General features: G+C 41.9%; 1 long non-coding RNA gene across 2 annotated transcripts; it reads right to left on the bottom strand.

Moving 5' to 3' along the window:
- Nucleotides 1-2,373: 2,373 nt before the first annotated feature.
- Nucleotides 2,374-23,856, bottom strand: LOC309714829. 2 transcript variants are annotated; one of them, XR_014279044.1, is made up of 4 exons: nt 23,564-23,856; nt 13,228-13,389; nt 2,766-2,855; nt 2,374-2,627 (listed from the first exon to the last, which is right to left on the bottom strand). It is a non-coding gene; the product is annotated as an uncharacterized lncRNA (long non-coding RNA). The 2 variants fall into 2 exon arrangements; XR_014279045.1 differs by lacking the exon at nt 23,564-23,856 and adding an exon at nt 21,949-22,059.
- Between the last annotated feature and the right edge of the window lie 2,096 nt (nt 23,857-25,952).

Raw genomic sequence — 25,952 nt, 5'->3', positions numbered from 1 at the left:
ATATATATGTAAACGCATACCACGCCCCATGTTTCTCACAAATAGGAGTGATTATGAGCTATTATCCTAAAACCCCTGCATGTTGTACACGTATGTCATTTCTGTTTGATTACATATGTGCATAAAATACGAGGATTACTTGCATGCAATAGCAGGCCTTTGCAATTTAAAGTATACAGGCAGACTGCCACCCCCCCAACTCTGAACTTTCTCTTGTTTTATGATCAAAACAAGCGTGAAGACAGAATAGAGACTGACAATAGTTGGTTGATGCGTTTAGCGACATATTTATTTATGAATGTTGTTCGTTATATGGTCTGCGCTTTTAATTGATGCTTTAAATGTAGTCATTTGCTCTACTGCAGACGTGTCTGTTTGTTAAGTGGGCTAATCTTCCTTAGCCTTTTAGAAAAGCGACCACTAAGAATAGCAAACAGTGACAATCTGCCAGAAACTGACTGGCTGGGGCTGGGAATGTATGCTCCGGGCATTTTCCAGCCCTATCTCAAAACCTTACATCATCTATTATTCTCCCGCTCGTATTGATATGTGATTTTTTTTCTTTTATCTGCGTACAAATTCGAGATGACAGACGCAGAAGAGCAAAGAAGAACAAAAGAACTCAATATGTAATTTCCTCTCCATCCCTCCTTGACTCCAAACAGACACACGCATAATTCTTGCAAGTGTTGTGTTGTTTTGGTTTTTTTTTTTTTTATCATTCTCTATCTTTGGCATGATTGTTTTTGAAGTTGAAGTCAGATATATTGTTTGTGATGTCTCCATGCAGTCCGGCTGTCACCAGCCCCCAGTGTCTACGTTCTAGATATTATTTCTGGCTGTCCGTACTCCATCTTAGGGGCACAATGGAGCCTCTTTCATTTTCTGTGTCATAATGCGATAGCACAAATTTCCCTGCGAGGCATCACACTATTGGAAAAGCGAATAACATATGTTGTGTCTCAGACTCACCCTTCTTCCCCTTATCCCACTGGTGCAGATGACCAGTGAGTCTGCCAGTGCCAAGGGCTGAGGATGAAGAGGGAAGGCAGGAGGAAGAAGAGAGTGTTCCGGAAACATGTCACATAGACTATCATTCATCTCCACGGTCAGGTAGCAAAATAATACAAATTCGTCCCATCAGAACCCAGAAGAGGAGCCACAATGCATTAAATTCAGAGTACCTACACCACTAAAACACAGCTCTGTAATGTGTTCTCCGTATGTTTTATTGATATTGGAGGAGAATAGTCTTTGCGCTGCCCTGAGGAACCTTCACAAAGCAGATTATCTTTTCTTTGGCATGTACTCTGACTTGGTGCTGCTTTCCAGGAGGGTATGTGTTTGCATCTCTCTATGCTTCTTTTTTGTTGTTTATGTTGTTGTGTATCATGTTTCACTTGGTGGCTTGGCCCTGCTAATCTTTCAATCAACACCGAGCTTGCGGGGTATTGCTGGCAGCTTTGTTATGGAGGAAAAAACAACCCCCCCCCCAAAAACTGAAGGAGGATAAATAGGCACAAAGCTAGAAGAACTACATACCCCGAGCAGCATATCCTCACTGCGGGCCACGCTCTGGTGCGAGCGCCGTTTCCATATGCCTCTTTGAAATGGATGGGGATGGCTTTGACAGCCAGGTGACTTCAGATGGCTTATCTATCCCTTGATTGGAAGATGAAGCTCGGTTATTAAAGGGAGATAAAGAGAAAGCGAAATGGGGAGCAAGCGAGTGAGCCGGTGAGTGGGAAAAGACGGAGAGTTGGTGAAAGTGAGAGTGAGTTCAGACGAGGCGAGGGAGATGATGAAAAGAGTAGCCTTTGAGACTCCTTTTCTTCCCTCGCTGCCAAATTAGCCCAATTAGTCAAAGTGGCCTCTGCTCGGGCTGCTGTCAAACCCCAACACCGCTACAGCAGCGCCAGCGGTCATTCTCTCTCATTTAAGTCAAGCTTTTGACTCTCTCCTTTGCCTCTTCTCCTGAGCCACCTGCACACGTCTCCGCTGAATGATTACTCGTAAGAGAGTGCGCGTGTAGATTCCCTGTGCGTGCTCGCATGTGTTTGTGGAGAAAGCTTGAAAGGGAGACGTTCCCTTTAAATCAATCCCGACCTCGCCAGCGTGGTGCCCGCGTGTCCTTCTTATAGCTGCAGCTTCCAAAGCTGAGGTGTGAGAACTTTTTTTTTTGTTCCTCAGGTAAAATCCACCGAGTGTCTTTAAAGCTCATGATCTCTGCAACCCTTTTATCTTTAAACATCTGAAGGAGCAAACTTTCACACAGTGCAAAGGAAAAGATTTGAGAAAGACAGTGCAGAGGATGAGTAAAGTCTACAAAAAGAAAAAAAAATGCCGTGAGCACGGCGTATGTGTGTGCTGGTTTGAAACACAATAACAGACCTCTGCAGTTTACTGTCATTGTTTATTCACCCAATTGTTTGTTCACCCTACAGCTTTCCTCACTACATCATGGTGTCACTCGTGACACAAAAGCCACAATCCTTAAAAATCAGCTACCCCTTGTTCCCAAGATAAAGGAACCACTTATAACTCCTCAGCAGCCGCAGTCATCTTTCATTGGGAATCTCTGAAACTGGAGGAAAGCTGGTCTCTGATAATCACCTGAGAATGACCGCCTTGGGAGAACAGAGGAAGAAGAAGAAGAAGAAATGAGAGCGAGATAGAAGCAGATCGAGCGACGGATGAGAGGCGGGGGTTTAATTGGGCGACCTTGTTGCATGAACAAACACACCTTAAGCCACACTTTAATTTACCTCGCCGGTGTTGTATTTCACCCTGGGCTCTGTCACAGGGAAGCCAAACACGGATCTGACCGGCTCAGACGAAGGAGGAAGTCTGTTTACCTGTGTGAGAGAGTGTGTGTGTGTAAGTGTGTATCTGAGAATTTGTCATGGCTCAGAGGCTGTCTAATGTATGACAAATACACATGGTGCCACATAGATGCTCCAACCCAGGGATGCATAACTCGCCTAAGGACACTAGATCTGCTTTGTCTGCAGTACAATAAAGATGTGAATGAGTTAGAGCTGAAAGAGGCTAACGGCATCTTTGTGTGTCTTCAGTGAAAATGATTACGGCGTGTTTTGAATGTTATTTTTGAATCCTTTTAAGCTGACGTATTCATCTTTCTTTAATTTACAGTGCCATCTACTATGACTTGGATTTCGCCAAATTTTAATATTTGAGATATTGATGTACTTCAATGCACTTTGCACATACTCTGTCTATATGCTGCAAAATAAGCTAACATGGTTTTAGTAGTTTTATTACTGTAATCACTTCACATTAGGTTTGCTGACATGGACTGTCAAAATCCTGTCTGTACACTTCAAAATTGTTTGGAGCTAATGATGATCCTGTTGGATTTGTGTCACAAGGTGTTCAGAAAGATGACTTAAAAAGCACTGATAGGAACGGACACAACTCTGCATTTAATCTGCCACAAAAAACAAAAACGCACACACAGACTTGGAAAGAGAAGCAAACGAGCTGCATCCATCATGGATGGGAGGCCCTGCAACACCCTCTCATTTTTTGTGAAAGGCTACAGTGATCATTTCCAGTAACTGATAAATACACTCCTGTCAATGTCTATAATATGACCCCAAAGTCTGCGTGGCACTTCACTGACATAATTCAGTCAGGTCTATGTCCTCTTCTATTTTTCTTTTCTTCTCTTGCTGAGTCTTCCTCCACCTATTCTGTGTTATTCCCTTTCCCTTTTTTTCACCAGCTTCATACATCTCTCCTGTCATCACCTTGTTGGTTTCACATAATTTACGGCATGCTCAATTTTTTTTTTTGCATTTTAATTAACTGAGGCATTTGCAAGCCTCAGTTAGCATGTTAAATTTTAAAGTTCATGACAGTAAAAAGGTTGAACAAGTATGGCTTTTTTGGAATGGTTGCCGGGAGAAAGCCTCTTTTCTCTAAGAAGAACATAGCACCATCGGATCTGAACCAACCACAGGACGTTTGGGACAATGTCCTTTGGACAGGCGAGATCAAAATGGTCTTTAGTCACAATGCTATGTTTGGCAAAAACCAAACACTGCATATCAATACAAACACCTTAAGCCAGCAATTAAGCACAGTGGTGGGGGCGTGATGATTTGGGTTTGTTTTGCAGCCACAGGACCTGAGGACCTTGTAGCCATTGAGTCAACCATGAACTCCTTTGTATGTGAAATGCTGTGTTGGGATCTTGAGACAGCTGTGCATAAATAAATGTCCATGAACTTCAATGAACTGAAGCAACACTGTAAAGAAGAGTGGACCAAAATCACTCCACAACAATGTTAGAGGCTGATAACGTCATACACAAAAGATACTTCCATGTAGCATTACTGCTAAAGGTGGTTTTAGAAACTACTGAATCATGAGCTGTAATTAGTTTTTCTTTTTCAAACATGCTCCTGGATTTTGGTTTGACAAAAACTGTTTTTATTTTTTATAATAACTGTTTGTTGTTTAGGGCTTGTCACCACTGAGCTACAGTGGGGCAAAAAAGTATTTAGTCAGTCACCGATTGTGCAAGTTGCCCCACTTAAAATGATGACAGAGGTCAGTAATTTGCACCAGAGGTACACTTCAACTGTGAGAGACAGAATGTGGAAAAAAAAATCCATGAATCCACATGGTAGGATTTGTAAAGAATTTATTCGTAAATCAGGGTGGAAAATAAGTATTTGGTCAATAACAAAAATACAACTCAATACTTTGTAACATAACCTTTGTTGGCAATAACAGAGGTCAAACGTTTACTATAGGTCTTTACCAGGTTTGCACACACAGTAGCTGGTATTTTGGCCCATTCCTCCATGCAGATCTTCTTGAGAGCAGTGATGTTTTGGGGCTGTCGCCGAGCAACACGGACTTTCAACTCCCGCCACAGATTTTCTATGGGGTTGAGGTCTGGAGACTGGCTAGGCCACTCCAGGACTTTCAAATGCTTCTTACGGAGCCACTCCTTTGTTGCCCGGGCGGTGTGTTTTGGATCATTGTCATGTTGGAAGACCCAGCCTCGTTTCATCTTCAAAGTTCTCACTGATGGAAGGAGGTTTTGGCTCAAAATCTCACGATACATGGCCCCATTCATTCTGTCCTTAACACGGATCAGTCGTCCTGTCCCCTTGGCAGAAAAACAGCCCCATCGCATGATGTTTGCACCCCCATGCTTCACAGTAGGTATGGTGTTCTTGGGATGCAACTCAGTATTCTTCTTCCTCCAAACACGACGAGTTGAGTTTATACCAAAAAGTTCTACTTTGGTTTCATCTGACCACATGACATTCTCCCAATCCTCTGCTGTATCATCCATGTGCTCTCTGGCAAACTTCAGACGGGCCTGGACATGCACTGGCTTCAGCAGCGGAACACGTCTGGCACTGCGGGATTTGATTCCCTGCCGTTGTAGTGTGTTACTGATGGTGACCTTTGTTACTTTGGTCCCAGCTCTCTGCAGGTCATTCACCAGGTCCCCCCGTGTGGTTCTGGGATCTTTGCTCACCGTTCTCATGATCATTTTGACCCCACGGGATGAGATCTTGCGTGGAGCCCCAGATCGTGGGAGATTATCAGTGGTCTTGTATGTCTTCCATTTTCTGATGATTGCTCCCACAGTTGATTTTTTCACACCAAGCTGCTTGCCTATTGTAGATTCACTCTTCCCAGTCTGGTGCAGGTCTACAATACTTTTCCTGGTGTCCTTCGAAAGCTCTTTGGTCTTGGCCATGGCGGAGTTTGGAGTCTGACTGTTTGAGGCTGTGGACAGGTGTCTTTTGTACAGATGATGAGTTCAAACAGGTGCCATTCATACAGGTAACGAGTGGGGGTCAGAAAAGCTTCTTACAGAAGATGTTACAGGTCTGTGAGAGCCAGAGATTTTCCTTGTTTGAGGTGACCAAATACTTATTTTCCACCCTGATTTACGAATAAATTCTTTACAAATCCTACCATGTGAATTCATGGATTTTTTTTTCACATTCTGTCTCTCACAGTTGAAGTGTACCTCTGGTGCAAATTACTGACCTCTGTCATCATTTTAAGTGGGGGAACTTGCACAATCGGTGGCTGACTAAATACTTTTTTGCCCCACTGTACATGAAACAAAGACTGCCTTTGGCTTATAATGAAAAAGCACTTTTTCTTTAAATGTCATAAATGCAAGTATTCAAGAAAACATAAAACTTTATGCATACATAGAGTATACATGGAAAGAATGAATTTAATATGTTGTGGGTTCAAAGCGGCAATCGACACTGCCCCCAATTCCTTCTGCGCTCCTTGGAAAGATGGGATTGCTTTCCGAGGCCTGATTGTATTATACTAGACATTAGTAGGCATTGGTTGGACTGTGTCTGAAACACAGTCTTGTTTCATTTTTCATTACCAACCCTTTTCAGCTCCTCCAACATAGGTCTCTTTGTTTTCTGCAAAGCTACTGGTAGCTATTAGAATATAAAAAGGCTATTGTCATCTTCTTTTGGGTGCCTTCCTATTATCAGAGATTTCATAACAAGTAGGTTATATAGTGAAAGCAATAGTGAATAGTCCTATTATTCTATACCCATCACGTTGCACAGTTAGTAATTACTTAATCATAATACGTTAAAGCAAAACACTTGCCTATTGGCAGTTTATCTGGTATTCTAGTGCAGTATTCTTCAAAAAAAAAATCAATTGTTCTTCCACTTTTTCACCACACACCTCCATCATTTGACAAAACCTTTCCAATATGCTATTTTGGCTCCAGGGCAGTGAACCATCCTGCTAAGGACACTGTTTGTTCCCACTTAGAGCAAAAAAGACACAAAAATCTAAATGTCTGAAAAAGCAGAAGTGGAAAAACTGATTCTTTCCACACCTCTGTCTTTCATTCTTAACATAATGAAGGAATGAGGAATATTCATGCTTTCCATATCAATCTGCTCTACTCCCATTTAGCTTTGCTGAAGGGGATAGAGCAAACCACCTCTTAGGCCCCGCTGGCCACCTCTTAACCCCAGTTCTGGCGTATGTCAGGCTGCTCCAGGACCCGCCAGGCACTTCCAAAAGCCCACCGACTAATTAGGCCCACCGCATGGGTCTGATAAGAAGAGATCGCAAGTGATGGAGAATCATCACAGTCCTACTGAGCGGCCAAATGAGCCGGGCACGGAGACGGATGAACAGACAGATGGCTGCTGGCTGACTGGTGGGAAGGGCCCGTGCAGGGCTGTTTGGGAGATCCAAGGGCCACGGGGGCTGGGTAAAAGGAGTCGAGGCAAGTGAGACCGGGAGCCATCCGAACAAGATGAAAGAGATTGAGATGCAAATATGAAGGAAGTTATAGAAGGATAGATGGATGCATACACGGAGCAACACGACATCATCTGGGGATGTTTCATAGGGTGGAGGAAGTAAATGTTGGCATGAAAACTGGTGGTCATAGGTTCTTCTCATTAACCCTTTGTTTACTCATCACATGATGTTTACTAGATTTACCTGAGGCACTTCTGAGTACACAAACCTCTGACTTTGGAAGTCTTTCATTTCATGTTACATTTTGACATGGGTAATTAGTATTATTCACTAGGGGATTACATTGTCATATAATTTAATGAAGCATGCTGCTTGATTCTCTTTGTAATAGTATGGGAACAAAATTACTGTTACTCCTATCATATTTTTGTGAAATACACACTTAAAAAAGTAGCAAAAGAGAAATTTGTCTTAAGCAAACCCTTCTCATATGCACTGCTCACACAAACACACTCATATACACGAGCTGCATGACTTCTCTTTGCTTTTGAGGATGTTTCTTTGCCTCAGCAGATTCTCTCCAAGCTACACAGATCCCAGTGACAACAAAGATTCACACCTTCTTCTGTTTTCTTGTAAAGGTCTTTGTTTGTCATGCAGCCCGCAGATAGAAAAAGAAAAGGCATTAGCCAGGCGTCCATTTCTGTGTGTCTGCATTTGTGTGTGACAGCCAGCGTCCACCCTGGTGACACGCTAGCAGCAAGCCCCCTGGTATTTCTTTGATATGCCTTCAACTCTGGGAATAATGAAAAGTACAGAGGTGTTTTTGTGCATGCGTATGGGTGCCTATGTGTTATTTTATGTGTCAGAAGGGCGATACTAAGCACTTTCAAGGTGGCTGAAAGCCTCAGCAGCCCTGCAGCAACCCCAGAACCATAGATGACAAACCAGGTCTCCCCTGCTGGCATGCCCTCGAAAAAGAAGAGAGGAAGAGGTGAATATGTATATGTTTGTATGCATGTGTATGTGTTTTAGGTAATATTTAAAAAAAAAGATGGACTAAGGAATTTTTTTTTAGCTTATTTACCTGTTCACGGTCATTTGAATGTAAGGGTTGTCTCAGTTTGTTTTACAAGCTATAGCAGACGAAAGAAAAAATAAACTAGCATTTTAAGAAATTTGCTCATCCAAACTAATGTTCATTATCACCATCTCCTCTACATTAAATCAATAATGTAGATAAATATATCATTTTCGACACTTCCATTTGTTAAACTTCTCCATTATTGCATGTTTTTGGTCCCTCACAAAGCAGAAAATATGTCTGATATATTGTGACCTTTTTTAGCTAATATGTTGAACTTGTAAGCTAATACTTAACCATTAACACCCTCAGCAAATGTTGAACATGTAGTTAGAGTTTTGTTCATGGTCACTAAACGTGGTGGATGTAAATTCATTATTAATTATCCTTTAAGCTCTGGTTTTGGTCTCCGCTTGTCCTCAGAAATTTGACTCAAAAATAGCTAAAGGCTCCGCTATGCTAGCTGCGAGCCATGTTTGTCTGGTGCTTCCTTTTTTTTTTTTTTTGCTAAACTAAAATAAATAATACACAAATAACAAGTATATTTACTTGTGGATGAAAATGAGGATGCAGTTTTAACTAAAACCGTTAAGATCTTTAAAAAAAAGAGAAACACGGCACAGAGATTAAAGGAGCTGCAGAGCTGATAAGTCTCACTGTGGGTGACCTCTCTCCTGTTTCACAAGTTCATTTAATTCATTGTTATTATGAAAGGAGGAGAGGAGATAATTGACCTCACATATCAAAAAAAATCTACAGGAGAATCTCCTCTGCAGCTGAGGAATTTCTTTGTGTCATTTAAGCAGAAAGTTACAGATATCCATCTTAACACAAGTTTACATTTCTGGTAAGAAGGCAGCTCTGCAGCTTTCTTTTATTTACTGAATTATTTTTCAGTGTTTGGCTGCTAGGCCACGAGGCAGTGTGTGTTTGAAATGCACTTAAACCTCCCCATTAGAGGCTCTCAGTGCTACACCCACCCAGACAACCCGCAGTTCAGATTGTCAGAAATAGAATGGGTTCCAGCTCTCTCATATTTGACTTAAGGAGCAGATATACGTGCCCTTTTTTGGATGCTTTCATCCACAGTCCCTACAACGCTGTTGGTATGGGTGGGCCCAGAGGGAATCAAAGCATCGCTTTTTTCTCTCTCCCTTTCTCTTTATCTTTCGTTCTGAGGTAAGTGACTTGAGATCTGAATCGGCTTATGAATGATCAGAGTTCAGAAACTCAGCAGTCTACCGTACAACTGAAGACGATTTTCGGGGGAAGCTATTTCAGGTGCTGTAGTTTGACTATAACATATGCTCACACTTTAACCTGAACATCATTGATTGGAATATCCAAAGTTGTGGAAGTTTGTGTTTATGTGTCCTGGTGGCCTATAGAGGTGTATGTACATAGCTGTAAATGTCATGTATGTGCGCTGCGTGCGCATGGCCTCGGTTGGTGTTGTGCGCATACACTCCATTCCATCTGTCCCAGGAGACCTGCTCGTACTGGCAGTTTCAATTGCAGCTGCTGAAAGGCCCTTGGCAGAGATGTCACCAACTTTGAGCCTTTTCCAGGCTTATCAGATCATGTTCCACTTTTGGGATGCTTGTTCTGTCCCAAGCTTTCCCCCTTCCTTCCATTCGAGAGGCTTTACCTGCCGCAACACCGAAGCAGTGGCCGGGTATCCATCTCACAATCATTTCAAGTCAAGCCAACATTCATTCTCCGCCTGGCCTGCTGTCTCTTGTAATTTGTGTCTCTCAAAGGCAGCTTGATTTCTCTGAAATTAACCTACACGAGGTCTCTGGTTCCGACTAATCATTAGCCCCTTAGTATAAAGGGTCTTTGTGGCCACCTGAGTGTACAAACTGACTTAACCCCCCCCCCCAAAATACACTGTAATGGATCTTGACTAAACTTTAAATTCCAAGAAAGTGGATTTAGACCCAAACCGCAATCCGCTGCACTGGAATGCATGACAAAACATAAGTTAGTGTTGAAAGTAATATGGAGGACTGGAAAAATAATAAAGGAGATGTTGCTGCTCCAATTTAAGGCAGAGCCCCAAATGAATACAGTTCCTTGGTGGAAAATCTAAAGTGTGACAGCTGCGTAGCCTGAATATATTAAGACTCATTAAAAAAAGCTTCACATTTTAATTTCTTTTTTCCTTTTCTCATATTTGGAACATGGTTACAAACTGTGAGAAGTTTGACCTGTGGCGACTACTGCATAGAAACATCAATCTAAACCTAGTCCATTTCTGACAATGGGTAAGTGCTGCGCATTTCATATAAATAAATAGATACAGATGCCAGTAAGTGCCCATAAAGATGTAAAAATGCAAAAAACATTGCACATTAAGTACACAGTTGTTTGGAATTTTACCCTTGCCGCATATGAAAAATGAGCCTCGTGCATGAATTTACAATTCAGATGGGTTTCCTTAGGGATGCCCATTTAAGATGCATTGGTATAATATATTTGTTGTCTTTACTGCTCACCACCGCCATTGAACATCATTAGGTAATGCGCACTCACTGGTGGAAGGGAAGCTTATGTTTATCATCATTTACTTGGCAAGGAGTCGTTAGCCGAGGCCTTGGGTCGACTCTGTTGTGAACCGCGCGTCGTGTATCGCCACCACAAGTGTGCTTCAGCCTGCTCGGTGTCTCCTGCGATCATCTATCATATCAGTTTTACATACTAAAGACCGAGGAGGATGAATACTATTAGCAACATGTTTAAGGGAGGGCAGGGGGGCTGCGTAGCGGACAAAACATCTGCATGCGTGTTACGTGGGATGGTGTGTGGTAAACACGAATGCTTTGATCTCATTTGCAAGTCTGTTGAAAACTGGTAAATAAACAGAGAAAAGTCTGGGCAGCCATATTGGTTCAAGGAGCGACAAGTCCACACTGAGTGGATCCTTCCTGCCTGCTGTGAAGGATTATGAGAGTCATTTTCCGGGGTCTTGAGAAGAGGTCTATATGGTACTCAACAATCCAAGGTTTTAACTCCATTATACATTTCCCTGTGGGGTGCAAAGAAAAACCATCCATCATGTTTTGGGGGAAAGAGGGAAAGAAGAAAGGGCCATAACAATATCCTTGATCATTTTTCCTATCTTCAGGCACCTTTGGGCTTATTTATATGTTTTGTTTCATTCCTAAAATTAGACTTTGACTATTTTTTAGTTTATTATAATGTAAATGAGGAGCAGAATTATCTGATCACCGGCGAGGGAAAGCGGGAAAGGGAAAGTGGCAGGTGAGAACAAATACACATGGATGGATTCATAAGGGAAATAGTGTTGACTAATATCTTTGCATTTGTATAGAGAAACTGTTTATTTGCTTATGTTGTATTATGATTATTGAGGTTAGTAAGCTACATCTAAGGCAAACTCTCGAGCCTAACACTGCCCTCGAGCAAGCAACACACACACACACACACACACGCGCGCACAAAAGCTCTTTTTTACCATTTTGTTTTTGCACAGGAGCACGCTGGAAATACTTCCTGACTCTGGATAATGGAGACAGTCATTTGACATGGCACTGCATGTTCAATAAGATTTCATTCCCCCCTCTACACTCTTTTTTACACCACTTGTGTGGATAATTGAATTAGACGTTTAAGACTATTATGATACTGCAATTAGAGATTATTTAATTCCCTTTTATCAAAGGGCACTTTAATTTAAGCAGCCGACTGTCATTGTGATCCAAACACAGAGGGAATGCCATTAGTGGGGCATGCATCTCTTAATCCATATTATTTTTAGTATCCACTAATTGCACTATAAATTGCATTTATGTCCCCTTTATATCTTGCGCGCTTCCACTTTTGATTGTAATGATGAAAAAGAGGCACCTTTAAAAAAAGCTGATACATGAAATAATTCTTGCCAGTTGATTGTAAAGCAGCAAGCCTTAAAGGAATAGTTTGTAGCTAAAGAATAAAATTGATGTTCCTCTCGTGGCTCTCTCTACAAGCAGAAAAGAAGTTTTCCTGGGCGAGAGGAATAGACCACTGAGGTTTATTTGTAATTTTTAGTTTGGTTTTCATTTAAATTTATATTTTGGAACATGATTGACCATTTTATTTTTCCAACATTCACATTCACATTTCCCTATCTCTGTGCAGTGTCATAATTATTATACAAGAGCTGCTTACATTTCTCATTTCTAGCATCTAGCATTTCGGGGTTGTACCAGGGCTTTTTCCTGCACAATTTGGCTACTTTGAAATTTTGATTGTTGGCTGGGTAGACTCACTTTGAAATGACACTAATGTCTATAGATAAAAATTCATATTTTGACCCTGTAACGCCAAGTGTGTCATATTTGATGGATGAGTTTTTGAGACTTCTACGTCATCATGGTAATTATTCCCTGAATAAATTGGACAATTGATCTTTAAGCAAAAATTGCATGAAAATGCCAGATATAGTAAAAATGATAGCAAATTAAAACTCATTTTTCTGGCAATTATTCCACAGTTCAGGCCTTGCAGGGTTAACTGAAAAAAGAACTTCAGCTCATAATGCACACACGAGTGCAAACACGAGCAAAACTTGCTACAATACCTGCCTTGTGTTTCCAATTCTGGGTGTTGGACCACTTGGCGGTTTTTTATCATACAAAGCTGACAACCTTTGTGCACTCTACCTTGCCTCCCAGGACAGGCCTGATCCACAGACAGTGCTGTATACGTGGCCTGGTCAGAGCTATGTTGGTTGCATGAAGAGAAGCTACACACCTGGAACTTGTTTCTCTTGTTAGAAGTAATTTAAAAAATCTTTCACAGACCTTATATCTTCATATACAGAAACACACAGTTTCTTTTTATTTTCTTCCTCCATTGTCTTCTAGCTCTTCTTTGCTTCTTACCCTCCTTCTCTCTCCCATTCCCGGCCCGACACACAGCTTCTCCCACAGTGGGTAATGTGAATGGACTGAGTCTCCTGGGTGTCGCGGCCCCCTCTCTAGCCTTGCAGGCAAATCTGCGGCAGCCGCTCAGACGGGAGCAGCACACACGAAGTCTACAGCAGTCTGCAGGGGCAAAGAACAGAACGATGTGAAAGGATGATGATGGGTTTCGTCTTGGACTTGGAGGATTGTATCGCCCGCTGCATGCCGAGCACAACAGAGCAGGGAGCTGGCTGCTCGGCCAAGGCAGAGCGTTCTTGACAGTGCTTTGTTTTGAATCCACAAGGACTTGACATATGCCTCAAATCGTTTGCTCTCACCATGCTGCAGATCCACGCTCTGCTGTGATCGGAGACAGGACCCTGCTGTCTACTGCTGAGTGTGGGATGTGTGTGTCACTGCAAGTGTGTGCGAGCGCCATATCAAATTGTGTGTCCCCCCGTGTTTGCAGTGCGCATCTGTGGTTCTTGCGTGCGTGACGGGGAGCATAAACAGCCACATCCGACAGTACTGCTGCCTGCTTCACTGCCTATCTCTCTTTGTTCACTTTCCCTTCATGGGGCAGACTCCGCTCTCTAAAGTATAACACGATAAACAAATACTTGACAAATAGAAACATGCAAATCAATAAACCCTGACCTTTTTTAGTCTGTTCCCCTTTGTAGCATTTGAAGTCCTATCCAATTAATTTTCCCACAGCTTCTTAGAAATGAATCTGACAGTTTATCCCCTGAGTTGATTTTGTGGGTCTGATCCAGTCATGTAGCAATGCTAAAACTATATTGTGCATCGATAATTGATTTTCAGCTCATTTCCTGTGTTAGCATGAACTTTTTGATACGATGCTAGCATCTGCATCGATGCTTAACTGTAAAGAAGTTAGGCACTGACCCTATTTATAGAGTAGGGGAGGGACTGTAACTTAAAGATATGAATGTTGTTGAGCCTAAGAGTTAGGCGTGTGGCCACTTTAGTTAACAGTTTTAAAGACAGAGGAAGCTAGCTGAAGCAACTCTGCAAAGCTAAGCTGTGCTGTCATGTTGTTTTAAAGGGGAAGAGGCTTTCTCCTGGTCTTCCCTTTTAAACAAAACATACTTCTTCATTGTTTTTCTAACTTTGCTGCCATGAACATTAACATTTATCATGCTAACTGAGGCCTGTAGACTCTGAGATGTACGTCTTGTTTTTTTTGCTAGTTTTCTAAGCACTGAAGTCTGACCTGGGGTCAGTTTATGCAGAGATCCACTCCTGATCCTGACTGTGGCCTTCTGCTAACATACATCTGAATGCTTCAGATCAGGAAAAGTTTGGAAAGGTGCTCACACTTACCGATGATGATTAATTAAGTGGATTTGATTAGCAGCACCTGGCTGCTGCTCACTCCTTTAATTTCTGTGAAGGCATGTGTATATGTGGATTGAAGTATGGATGCAGCTTGCTAATCACACTTCAGGATAGCGCTGTGCCTTCACAAACAAATGCTGTCTGACTCAAATAAAGCAACATCACTGATTCCAAGTGACAGTAAATTTTTAAACGTTTGATCTATTTTTTCTTCTCAGCAATCTCAGAAAAGGGTGAGTAAGGATGAAAAACAATGAAATATGTTGCGATGCAGTTTTTGATCGGGTGAAGCTTCTGTGAAGCTTTCTTCTTTGAGTATAAGTGACCGTTTTAGTGTCCATATGCATGATAAATTTTAGGAAATGAAGAGATAAAAGTTTACTGTTTCACAAACTACCAAAAATATATTATAATTCAAACTACACATAACCCTTCCGATGTGTATATGTGCATATGTGTGTATTACAGCACAAACTACTAGACTTTGGACAGCTGATTTAAAAATAGGGCAGTCCTCAGAGTTCCTGATTGCCGGTGCATGGCTGCAGCATTTCATGCTACATTAGCCTGGTTTTAAGACTTAATCTACCTATATGAATGTTTTATGCCTAATTTCATGGAGGCGAGTAATAGCTGATGCTGCTTGGGCACTAAAACTATTACCTGGCTGCAGCTGGTGGTATTGAGTGGCATGGGTGAATGCACAGTGCGATTGTGTAGAGACATAACCCTGAAACGAGTAATATAGGAGGTTCACAGTTACAATAAGAGAACAGTGGCGCTGTAGAAAAGATGCGGTGCTTCAATGTAAAAGAGTGACAACTCAAAATAAGACAAGAAAAAGATGTGAAATTATTCTTTGGCAAAAAAAAAACGTGTTTTTCAGAGACAAATGCAAAGAAAAAGTTGAAGTCAGTCATGAATTCAAAGCAGATCGCAAAGCTGAAAAAACCCAAGTAACTTTGCTTTTCATATAGCCTGAAACTGTTACATGACCTAGACATTTCAGGTTATATTTTGTCTTGCTTCTTGTTCTGGCATCATTGTGACAGCTTCAGTACATTAAAAAAACTTAGGAAGAAGAACAGAAACAGCCACATTACAAGATGACCAAACAAATCCTAAAATTACAGTCGGAGAAGGAAAAGAAAGTCCCCAGCTTAAGCTTTCCGAACGTAATGTAATCAGTTAAATAAAAAACACCTAACCTGCGTACTGTGGACTCTAAGCTCCTCCTGTTACGGAGTACCAAGGTGGCGTGGTGTAGTACTGCATAATAATGACTTTCACTGCCCTGCAGCAAAGTGCTAATCAAGGCTGTCCCCTAACTCCAATCTAATTGTCCACATCCAGCTGATCAAGCATAGTGGACCTTTCCTTTTTTCAACCCAGTGCTCACTGAGATCATTGATTTGAGAAATGATCCAGTGGACTGTACTAACTCAGCTATGATTGGATGGGCATTTAATAGCATTCAAGGGATGGTTTTGTTGATGTCTGCTGCAGCGCTAATTGCAGCTAATATACTGTGAAGCTTCTACTCCCAAGCTATAGTCGCTGAGAGCGTACACGTAATAGTTTTTATGCCTGCTAGTTTTTTCTTTATTTTATATCAGTGTAAGTAGGAGAAATAACAGAGGGATCTCTCCCAGCTTCCCATTGCCTTTATATGTGAGAAATCCAACAAATATGCAGTTTCTGTGAGGCAATGAAAAGGACTGCTAACTTTTTTTCCCTTTCTTTCATTTATAAAAGGAGCAATTCAAAATCTGGCGTGAGGTCAGAATCCAATTTGAACTGTATATTCCTGGATTTCACACTACGCCCATAATTTGTGTTTTTTTCTTCTCGTTTTTTTAAATATTTCTACTTCTCGTGATGGAGCCCATGCCACACACAGTGCAGTCATCCAGGAGGTGATATTCACTTGTATGTTTACTCAAGCATTCAGCATAATGCATGCAAACCTTATACAAACATCCTCGCGAATGGCCTTCTTGTTGCCTACTTATTAATCTTCCCTCTGCCCATGCCATCAGCTTTAAGGCTGTCTAATGACTCGTAACGAAGGCATGCTCTGTTCTTAATGTGGGCCTACCGGGATCACCCCCATACTCGAACACCAGGCTGTCCACTCATCAGTTCCAAAGGACAACCTTTCCTTCGTCTTTCAAAACACGCTAGTTATGCTATGATTATTATTCTTTGTCTGCGATCCCGCCACTGCAAAACCTGAAAAAGTCTTCATCGATTTCTGTGGTTTGCTGCAGCCAAGCCAGCGTTCTCATCTGCTCTCCCGCCTGTGCCATTGTATCATATTCTAACTTTATCTAAAACACCTCTTTGTTTTTTCTCACTTCCATCCATCAATCCATCCATCCAAAAAAGAAGAAGCCTTATTATTGCCTGAGTCACTCTCCGGGCGAACCTGTCACCTCTATGTTACCTCTGGGTTTGCCCCTACTTCAGGCCCCAGCTCTTTTTCCAGGCCGCATTATTCCATTTAAACTTCAATCCTATTTACAGCCTATCCTTTCCCCTTACCCGCCCGGGGCTATCAAACTATTCATCCAGCGAACTTCATGTCACCCAGCCCTGTCATAAAAGCCTCTGTTGGGATATGTGTGCCGGAGACGTGCATGTTTGCTCGCTCGGTGCACGTAAGGAGTGTTTATGTGCGTGTTGGTGGTGGGGATGTGTGAGTGTGCGTGGTTGTAGTGGTGCGCTTTCATTGTGTGCTGCGTTGTGTAGTGAAAAGAAAGAGATTGTATGTCTATATCTTTATGTTTGTGTTAGTAGCAATGAAGGAATTTATGCGTGTCTGTAACTTTGCAAACTGTGGTCACTCCTTGGAAAGTGAGAGCAGCCGCTCCGTCCTTGACGTTAAAGGACGTGATCGTTTTGACAGTCATAAACGATGCAAACGTTGCACTCTGGCATAGTGGAACATAACTCAGTGACAACATTTGGATACCAATCTCATAACGGCATGTGTGTCAGATGGGGGGAAAAAATCCTTTATCCATAATGGGGCAATCCCAATTATCATCTTCTCTTAAGAAAATCTACTCTGCTGTCAGATGACTCGTGTTAGAGATCAGTAAAAGGCACTCACGTGAACTGAAGACGTGTTTCGGGGAAGATGCCGTAGAGGGATTTAAAGGAGGAACAAATGGCAGAAGATGGAGGTATAGTCTGAGACCAAAGGTTAGGGGAAAGCACGAGAGTACAGAAGAGATTGATGCACTCCTTTGACAGAAAGAGAGATGACGCGAAAGCAACAGAGAGCGAGAGTTTCAACATGAGCTGTCAACTTATTGCTTAACAGATCCCCCCCGTCTTTGACTTCTTCTCTCATCCCCGGTTTGTGCCCTTGTGGAACCTCCTGCATCAGCCGAAAGGAGAAGCTGGGGAAGAAGAAGGATTAAAGATCTGCCCATCATCACCGTCCTCTTCTCCCCTTGTTTTTGTTGTTGTTGCCTGTTGTTGTTTCTCCCCCCGCCTTTTTAAGTGGCGTCTCCCACCAATTAATCTGGAGGATGCTCCTAATGGGCCGCTGCAGCGACGTTTCAGGCGAGGCTCTTTGGTGTGCTGAAGTCAAGGGGTGCGGGTGATGCAGTGAGACAGGCGAGATGAGGGATAATGTGAGATAGATTGACAAGCACAAGAAGGCATTAGGCAAATGGCATCATTAAAAAGTGCAGTTACCTGAGCCAGGGCTTCATGTGGCGTCAGATGAGAGGGAAAGGGAGAGAGGGAGAAAGAGGGGAACACATTGGGGCTTTGCGCCTCCAGCTTTGCTGCTCTGGTAATTTTGATCTTCTTGCTATTCTTCTCCCGTTTTAATATCCCCCACCACTTGACTTCGGGCTCGCTCATGAGTACAGAGACCAAAGCAGAGGTGCAGCTTCTCGGGCATCCCTCTTTGATGCCACGTGCTCGTTTGTGCCTGCATGCGCACGTGTGCGATAGCCGTGACTTTTAACAGATGATTTATGACCACGGTGAGTGTTTTTTAAATAAAACTGACCAATGACCGCAGTTTAATTCCTGTTGTGTACCCCGTGAAAGCATCGACTCATTGCCACAATGACTCTTATAATACAATCAGTGAGGGTATGTGTGTGCCTACCTGTGAGCATCCCCAGCCTCATGACAATGCTTCGTTCACAAACGGCTGTGTGTGCGTGTGTGTGTGTGTGTAATCTCGACATGTATGACCGTCCTCTGTTGGTGCTCTTTGTAAATGGCAGCACAGGCAGCCAAGGAGAAAAGGGAATGTGAAATCATTTGACTGCAGAGATTCCTGCTGGTGTGCCTCTGGCAGCTATTCACACACACACACACACACACACACACACACACACACACACACACACACACACACACACACACACACTGTATTTTATGTTCAGACCACTGTGTTATTGAAATATTATCTCTCTAACCCAGTTTTCTTTACTAGTCCATAATATACACTACAATAGCAGCTGCTGTTGAAACTTCATATCTTGCATAAAAAGGCCTACTGCAACAGGAATGACGGCACCTTATCTTTTCTTCTCAATTGCCGTTCACTCCAAAGGGCACACTGAAACATGTAAGGAGTGTAGTTCAACCTGCTGTTAGACCCCCTCCTTCTGTCCTCTGACTGATTAAAAAAAGCGTTAGATGCAAAAATGCTGCTCTGAAATTTTAAGCAGCGACGAGCCATTTGAGTCCTTTTTGGATTTTACACAGGTGCTGAATGTAAGCAGCGAATGGCTGAAAGGTACAATCTAAATGTTTGCCTGTACTGAAAAAAGAGAATTATTGTAATATGTCAACCGGTAACAAATGATTTAATCCCGTTTAATAAAAAACAGATTTAAGTTACACACAGTGCACAATCATTAGAACTTCAAACTGAGAGAGAAACATTCAAAACATTTCATTGCCTCAAATATAAAAATATAACTCAAATATTTCTTTTTATTGTGTATTTTATTGTGTATTTTTTTAGTACACTAACCATTTAAGTAAACTTCACCGGAGTTTATGGACCAGACTCCGTAAACTTACATGTTTAAGTAGAATTCCTTTTGACATTGTATTAACGTCACAAGATTATATGGAAATTTTACATGTAATCATGACGGGGGGCGACATCTAGCAGCCAGTGACTGGTTATAGCACATTTTCAAGCAGATTTAGTCAGTCAAACATTTATCCCACTCTTAGTCTGATTTGCCAGAATATCTCATTTATAAGTCAAGATGGCTTTAAAGACATTTTTATTAGGGCTAATTAGCTGTTATTAGCAGTCAAACTCAAGAAACGAAGACTGTATTCATAGTAAAAAGGAAGATTTTCCCAACACGGACGTATTCACCACTGTGAGCATGAAAGCAGAACTACCTAACAACTGTTTCACAGCAGCATAACGACATAATAACAGGTGATAACAGCACCATTACAGATAGATCAAGCTAATCCTCAGAATGGAAAACGGGGGAGGGAACTACTGCGATGTAATATCAGCAGTTATTTGGTGATTTTTGCTCGTGAAAGAAAAAAAAAAAAAAGCTAATTTGATCGCTCAAACAGCTCATGTGTCACAAATAACCAATATTGTGTCCACAATGCCGTGCGCGTGGATGCGCTTTTGCGGGTGTCTGGGTGTATCGCTTCCAGAGGCCTACACCTGCAGATGAAACGGTTTTCTCATTCCCAGCGTAAATTGGATTCCCGGCGCTGAGCATAGTCCAGGACAGGAGAAATGTTTCTCCCGTGATTGTCACAGACCGACAGCTTGCTTGTCTTTGGGTGCAACAGACCAGTGAATGAATAATGAAATAAATAAAATCAATGCCTCACACATGTTTCAAATCCATAAACCTATCTAATCGGCACGACGGAGAAATGGAAAAGCAGTTGAGGCCTCACTTTCCCAGCGTTCCGCCATTATGTAAATTGAAGCCAATCAAACTGCCGCCATGGAGTAGCTTTGTAATAGAGTGTTGATTAGCTAGGCGGCTTTGAATCAGCCATAAAAAGAGTCATATAAATGGGTAAATTCAGCCTGGCATAATTTAGCCCAGTGAACTTAATTCCACTCTGAAGTCACACTGTGTTATACATAAGCATTATGGTAACCATCAGTGGGAATTCATCTTTTTATCTTTGATGTTATTAGTGGATTTGATGCTAATTCAGCTTTACTTCTCACTGCCGTATCATCTATGGCTGATGATGGCTGGACTTAAAACTATTAATAAACACTACCGCTTACATGCACAACCCTAAGCATGCACTGAGTCCCTTGTTCTATCAGATAACTCTGTTTCAGCTTGTTTTTGTCTTACGTACTGCATGAGTGACACACAATGAAATACAAACTGAGACATGTAAAAAGAACAAACACTGTTTCCTTGCTTTCACCTCCTTCGCTCCTTGTGTACCAAACTCTGTTGTACTCCGTCTCTTTGCTCTGCCCTTGTTTGTTTTAATCGTCCCTTCCAGAGTCAAAGATAGGTCTGGCCTGTTTGTGTGTCCTTGTGTGTCCCTCTGTCTCTGCCAAAGACATGTCCATGGTTAGAAATAGGTGAGCGAGCATTTCCTCTAGTTGTGTCCCCTCTGACTTAATGTTGTCCTATTTAGTGTTGTTAGCCAACAATATCACTCTGGCGTTTCCCCTTGGTGACAGTAAACTGCTGTTTCTGTCGACCTTGTTGCACACACCGAGCCGGGCTGCAGTTTATAGTTTGGTCTACTGTGAACGTGCCACTTTGTGTGTCTGTGTAGAGGAGGCATTTAGGTTACTGTATATTTGTGCAGTGACACAGTAAAGATTCTAATGGTGATGCAGCAAAGCTCAAACCCAATTTCTGTCTTGGAAAAAAACCCCAAAACCAAAACAGTGTGTGTTCTTCTACTTAATTAAGCAGCTGCACTCATATTGAACAATTAGACACCACAGAGTTTGTGTTCAGTGCGGGAATACCTCTGACTTTAGAGGTATTCCAAACAATATCGCTGCAGTTACTTGTTAATTGTTAGCAGATTAGACATGGGCTTCTCCCATCTCTGAAGAACTGACAAGACGGCTAAAGAGCAGCTGGTTATAAGCTAACATTATGCTAGGTAATGCTAGGCTGGATTGTCCTAAAAATCACACTTTCCCTGATTACTTGATTACATTCGTACATGGTGCAAGAGTTTATTCACTAAGTGTGTGAGTGTGACAATGTTACAGTGACTTCAAAGAAAGTTAATGCTGACTAACAGAGGCTAACAACAGCTACCAGAGGCTAACAACAGCTACCAGAGGCTAACAGCAGCAAAAACAGCAGTGCTTACCAACAGAGAAGTTCAGGATATCCTCAACAACTCTCCTCAGTTTCGCTGTCTTCAGTTAAAAATGAGCTTCACTGATTCTTCAACTTGTATTACAGCCTCCTCCAGAGTACCGGAGCTAGGATTATGCATTTGAATTAAAAGGTAAAAGAACAGAACTAAATTTACTGCATTCTGCAGTCTCCTGAAATCTAGTGGTGAGACTTTACACACTCTATGTTTAAATATTTGATCTAACAGGATTAACAGCTGATGAAGTTCTGTTTTTAGAATTAGTCGGAAAAGGGGAGCATACTGTGAAAGTCTGAGTCCTGGAAATATCATGTCAGCATATGTATTTATTAGGGGTGCAACGATACACAAAATTCACGGTTCGGTTCGGTTCGATACTTTGGTGTCACGGTTCGATATTTTTTCGATACAAAAAAATGTTCATGCCTTCTTAATTTGTCATTTATTAAAATTATAAATATATATTTTAACTCAAAAGTACAGTTTTTAAATTTAACCCTAACCCTTGTACGTGTTTTTTATTTTGACAGCGACCTGCGGACCACTTATTTGCAGCCCTGGTTATTTAGCTCGTCATATTGCAGCCACAGAAATTATTTTGTCCATGAAACCATAAAGCTGCACTTTCTTTTTGCCTTATAGTCTCATTTGTCATAACTTCTCCGTTTTGTGGTAAGCTTTTCTTTGGCTGTCACTTCTTCACCCTGACCTGTCTTATTTGGCTCAGCAGAACTGAAATGCTTTTACACACTCACTCACATAAGCTCAGCGATTCTCTGCGCGATCAACCTCTCACATGTTTAAGCTTGCTGCGGGAGATTTCACTTGTCATGTTTGCATAGTAAGCTAACGATTAATAAGACGATGTCAGAGGAATTGGTGCACAAATTATCATCACTCACAGATCAGTGCTGTCGCTCTCTATACACAGTTCACACGATTGCAAAATGAAAGCAAAAAAACAAGCGCAAATTCAAACGCGATTTCAATATGTCACATATTGACAGTGGCTCACCGATGCCAATGACATAATTACCCAGCTACATTTCCGAAAGAATGCAAAAGCATTGACATATATTTTTCTTCCTACAATAGCCCAACTGGAAAAATCGCTAGCTCCGGGACGTCGGGCTAGCGATATTGCAAGCCCTGTATCTGATTGAGGAATCACTCATATTTGGAAAAGAGAGTTTATTACAGAGAAATGGCTCTTTCCAAAATAAAAGCTATACTATACGCTTCTTCTGGGCTATATTCTCAGCAGCATAAGGAGAATCATGTGCTAACAGCTGTCTAAATGACTCGGCTAAAGTTAGTAGCATGCTTGTTGTTTTTGTCTTTGCACTAGGATGATGTCGGCGTAAATGTGCAGTCATATTCGTTGTGTTCCCACTAGTGCTTTCAGGTTAATCTCGTTGAAATGACCTTAACGCCACAACACGGCAAATCTCCGTTAACGAGCTACCGCCGATCGCCCCGTGCATGGGGCTAGACGGCCAACACGTTAACGAGCTAACTGCGCTAACACACTAGTTCCCACCCATGTAATTGAGCATTGTGTGGCACATCCAACATACTGTTTTACTTTAGTCCATGACTCGCTTACCTTCAGGGTCATACGCCACATGAAAACCAAAATAATTCCAAACACCACATCTGAATGAGGGTGGGGGAGGTGCCCTGCGCTCTTCCTTCTGACTATGCTGTCTGTGTTGAGCGCTCAGTGGATCTGCGCTCGACAGTGCAGCCTAGGCGGAGTAGTCGAACGCAGATTCACTGAGCGCTCAACACAGACAGCATAGTCAGAAGGAAAGTAGATAAAATAAATTACAAATGTTGTATTGTTCGATACATATGCGTACCGAACCGAAAGCACTGTATCCAACGGTTCAATATCGATACGAATATCGTTGCACCCCTAGTATTTATAACTCACAAGTCAACCTTTATAAGCTAGTTACTCTAAAGATAAGGTACACAGACTTCATAGAGCGTTAAACACAAACCAATGTCAGTACATAAAAAAAAGCTGATATGAAACATAATCCACAAGTTTTTGTTCATGCATGGTGAATGAGCGAGAACTAACACATCCTCAGAGCAGGATTAAGAGCACACTTGTCTTGCTGTCTTACTGAATGACATGGTACTGGAATAAAGTTACTGTGCAGGTTTCATACCTAGGAAAATAAAGCAAAAAATAAATCATAAATTAATATATTACATCTTTCTTTTACTATAAAAACACCAGGTTTATTCACCTGCGGTCTCTAAAACATTCATCGTGCTGTTTTCCATCTGCAAATTTGTTTGGGAAAATCTTTTTGTGAAGGGTGGAATAAGCGGGTCAGAGTTTCATTTTGATGAATGGATTCTTTAAACAATTAGCACAATATTATTTAACCCTTAACTGTGACATTTCATTTCTCTGTAACTCAGATTGCTGCTCATAGACCGTGGATATAGAGACAGCCACTGTGGCATTCACAGTCCAAACAATTGCCAGTATAAAACATGGACATAGCTTTTGGGTCAGAAAAATTAGGCTAATGCAGAACCTGCGTTCTGTCTGAAGGCCACCAGATGGCGATAGCTGTAGTTGCTGGTTCTATAGAAGTCTTTCTGAGCTGACCTATGTGAACCAATGGCTGACTTCACGGGCTTTAGGGGGCGTACTAAATATAAGATAAGTAAAGAGTATCTAAAGCTTAGAAACTTAGTGTCAAAACACAAACACAATAAATGTTTGTGTTTTGTTTGCTGCCATTCTTTTCTTTTCTGCACAGTTCTATTAGACGAGCTACAAAACACAAACAGCACAAACATAGCAGACAACACGTAGCAGGCAGTGATTGGCTATAGCACCCTGCACCGGCAGACCTGCCAATCAGAGCAGCCAGACCCCTAATCTTAAGCTTTAAAAGTACCCAAAAGGATAAGCTATAAACAATATTCAGCCACCTTATAGTTGTTAAACAGAAAGACACTACCCATAGAGCCCAGAAATGCTTTTGTGTCAGGCTGTAAATATGTTTTCCTGATGCAGTTTGGTAAGGCATTTTGAAATCTACAGGGACTGCCAGCCTCAAGGGGCCATTAGAGGAACTGCAGCTTTTGCCACTTTATATTTCCACCTGCTGCTTAGAATTGCAGTGAGAGCAAATATCTATTTCAGAAAGTCATTTCCTTTTCCCCCCCTTTCACCCTGCATCTGTAGAGCTTTCCTTTTCTCACTGCCTATATATAAAGCCACTTTGTATGGATCGTGCATATCTACAGGCGGCACACCTTGCTGTACACATATCATTTGGTCTGGTGGCATCAGAGCCAGAAGACAGAAATCACACTCTCAAAAAGACACACACACACATTCACAGAGATACATATTTGCCTCCTGAGGTCTTCTCCCCGTTCTTTCATCTTTTATTCAAAAGTGCTGAGCAGGAATAAAAAGAATTGGACAATCCAGTCAGAATGAAGTGACGGAGAGGAAGGTGGTCTCTGCGTGTGTGTCTGTAGGTGGTGATGGTGCTGAAGACGCATTTGCAAACTCATCGTTTTTTCTCTCTGCTTTGCCTGCTGTCGGCAGGGGGGGGGCCTCTAATCACGTTTTTAGTAGTATTTACTAATGTTTCATTCATTAAGCTTCAGCAGCCACAGGAGAGACATCATCATCCATCCACCAAAGTGGAGGTTATTATCGCCTTAAATCATCTCACAGCGTACCTGTTTGGTCGGCTGTCACAGGCCGACAAAGGCCAGACCCTGTAAACCCCCGAGGGAGAGAACTGTCACTCTGCCTCCCTCAGTTTCCTTCACATTACTCTCCCCCTTTTCTTTCTTTCTTTCTTTCTTTCTTTCTTTCTTTCTTTCTTTCTTCCTTCCTAATACACAATACTCATTTTTAAATATCCATCATCGAATGAGGACCTTCTTCTCGAGTATTTTCTGTCCAGGCATCAGGGCCAACAATTGTCCTTGCAGCACCAAATATG

Source organism: Aulonocara stuartgranti, assembly GCF_965226115.1.
Source record: "Aulonocara stuartgranti genome assembly, chromosome: 9".
In the NCBI taxonomy this organism is placed as follows: Eukaryota; Metazoa; Chordata; class Actinopteri; order Cichliformes; family Cichlidae; genus Aulonocara; species Aulonocara stuartgranti.
The sequence above is the reverse complement of the archived record's forward strand: the minus strand, read 5'-3'. Positions and strand labels throughout refer to the sequence as shown.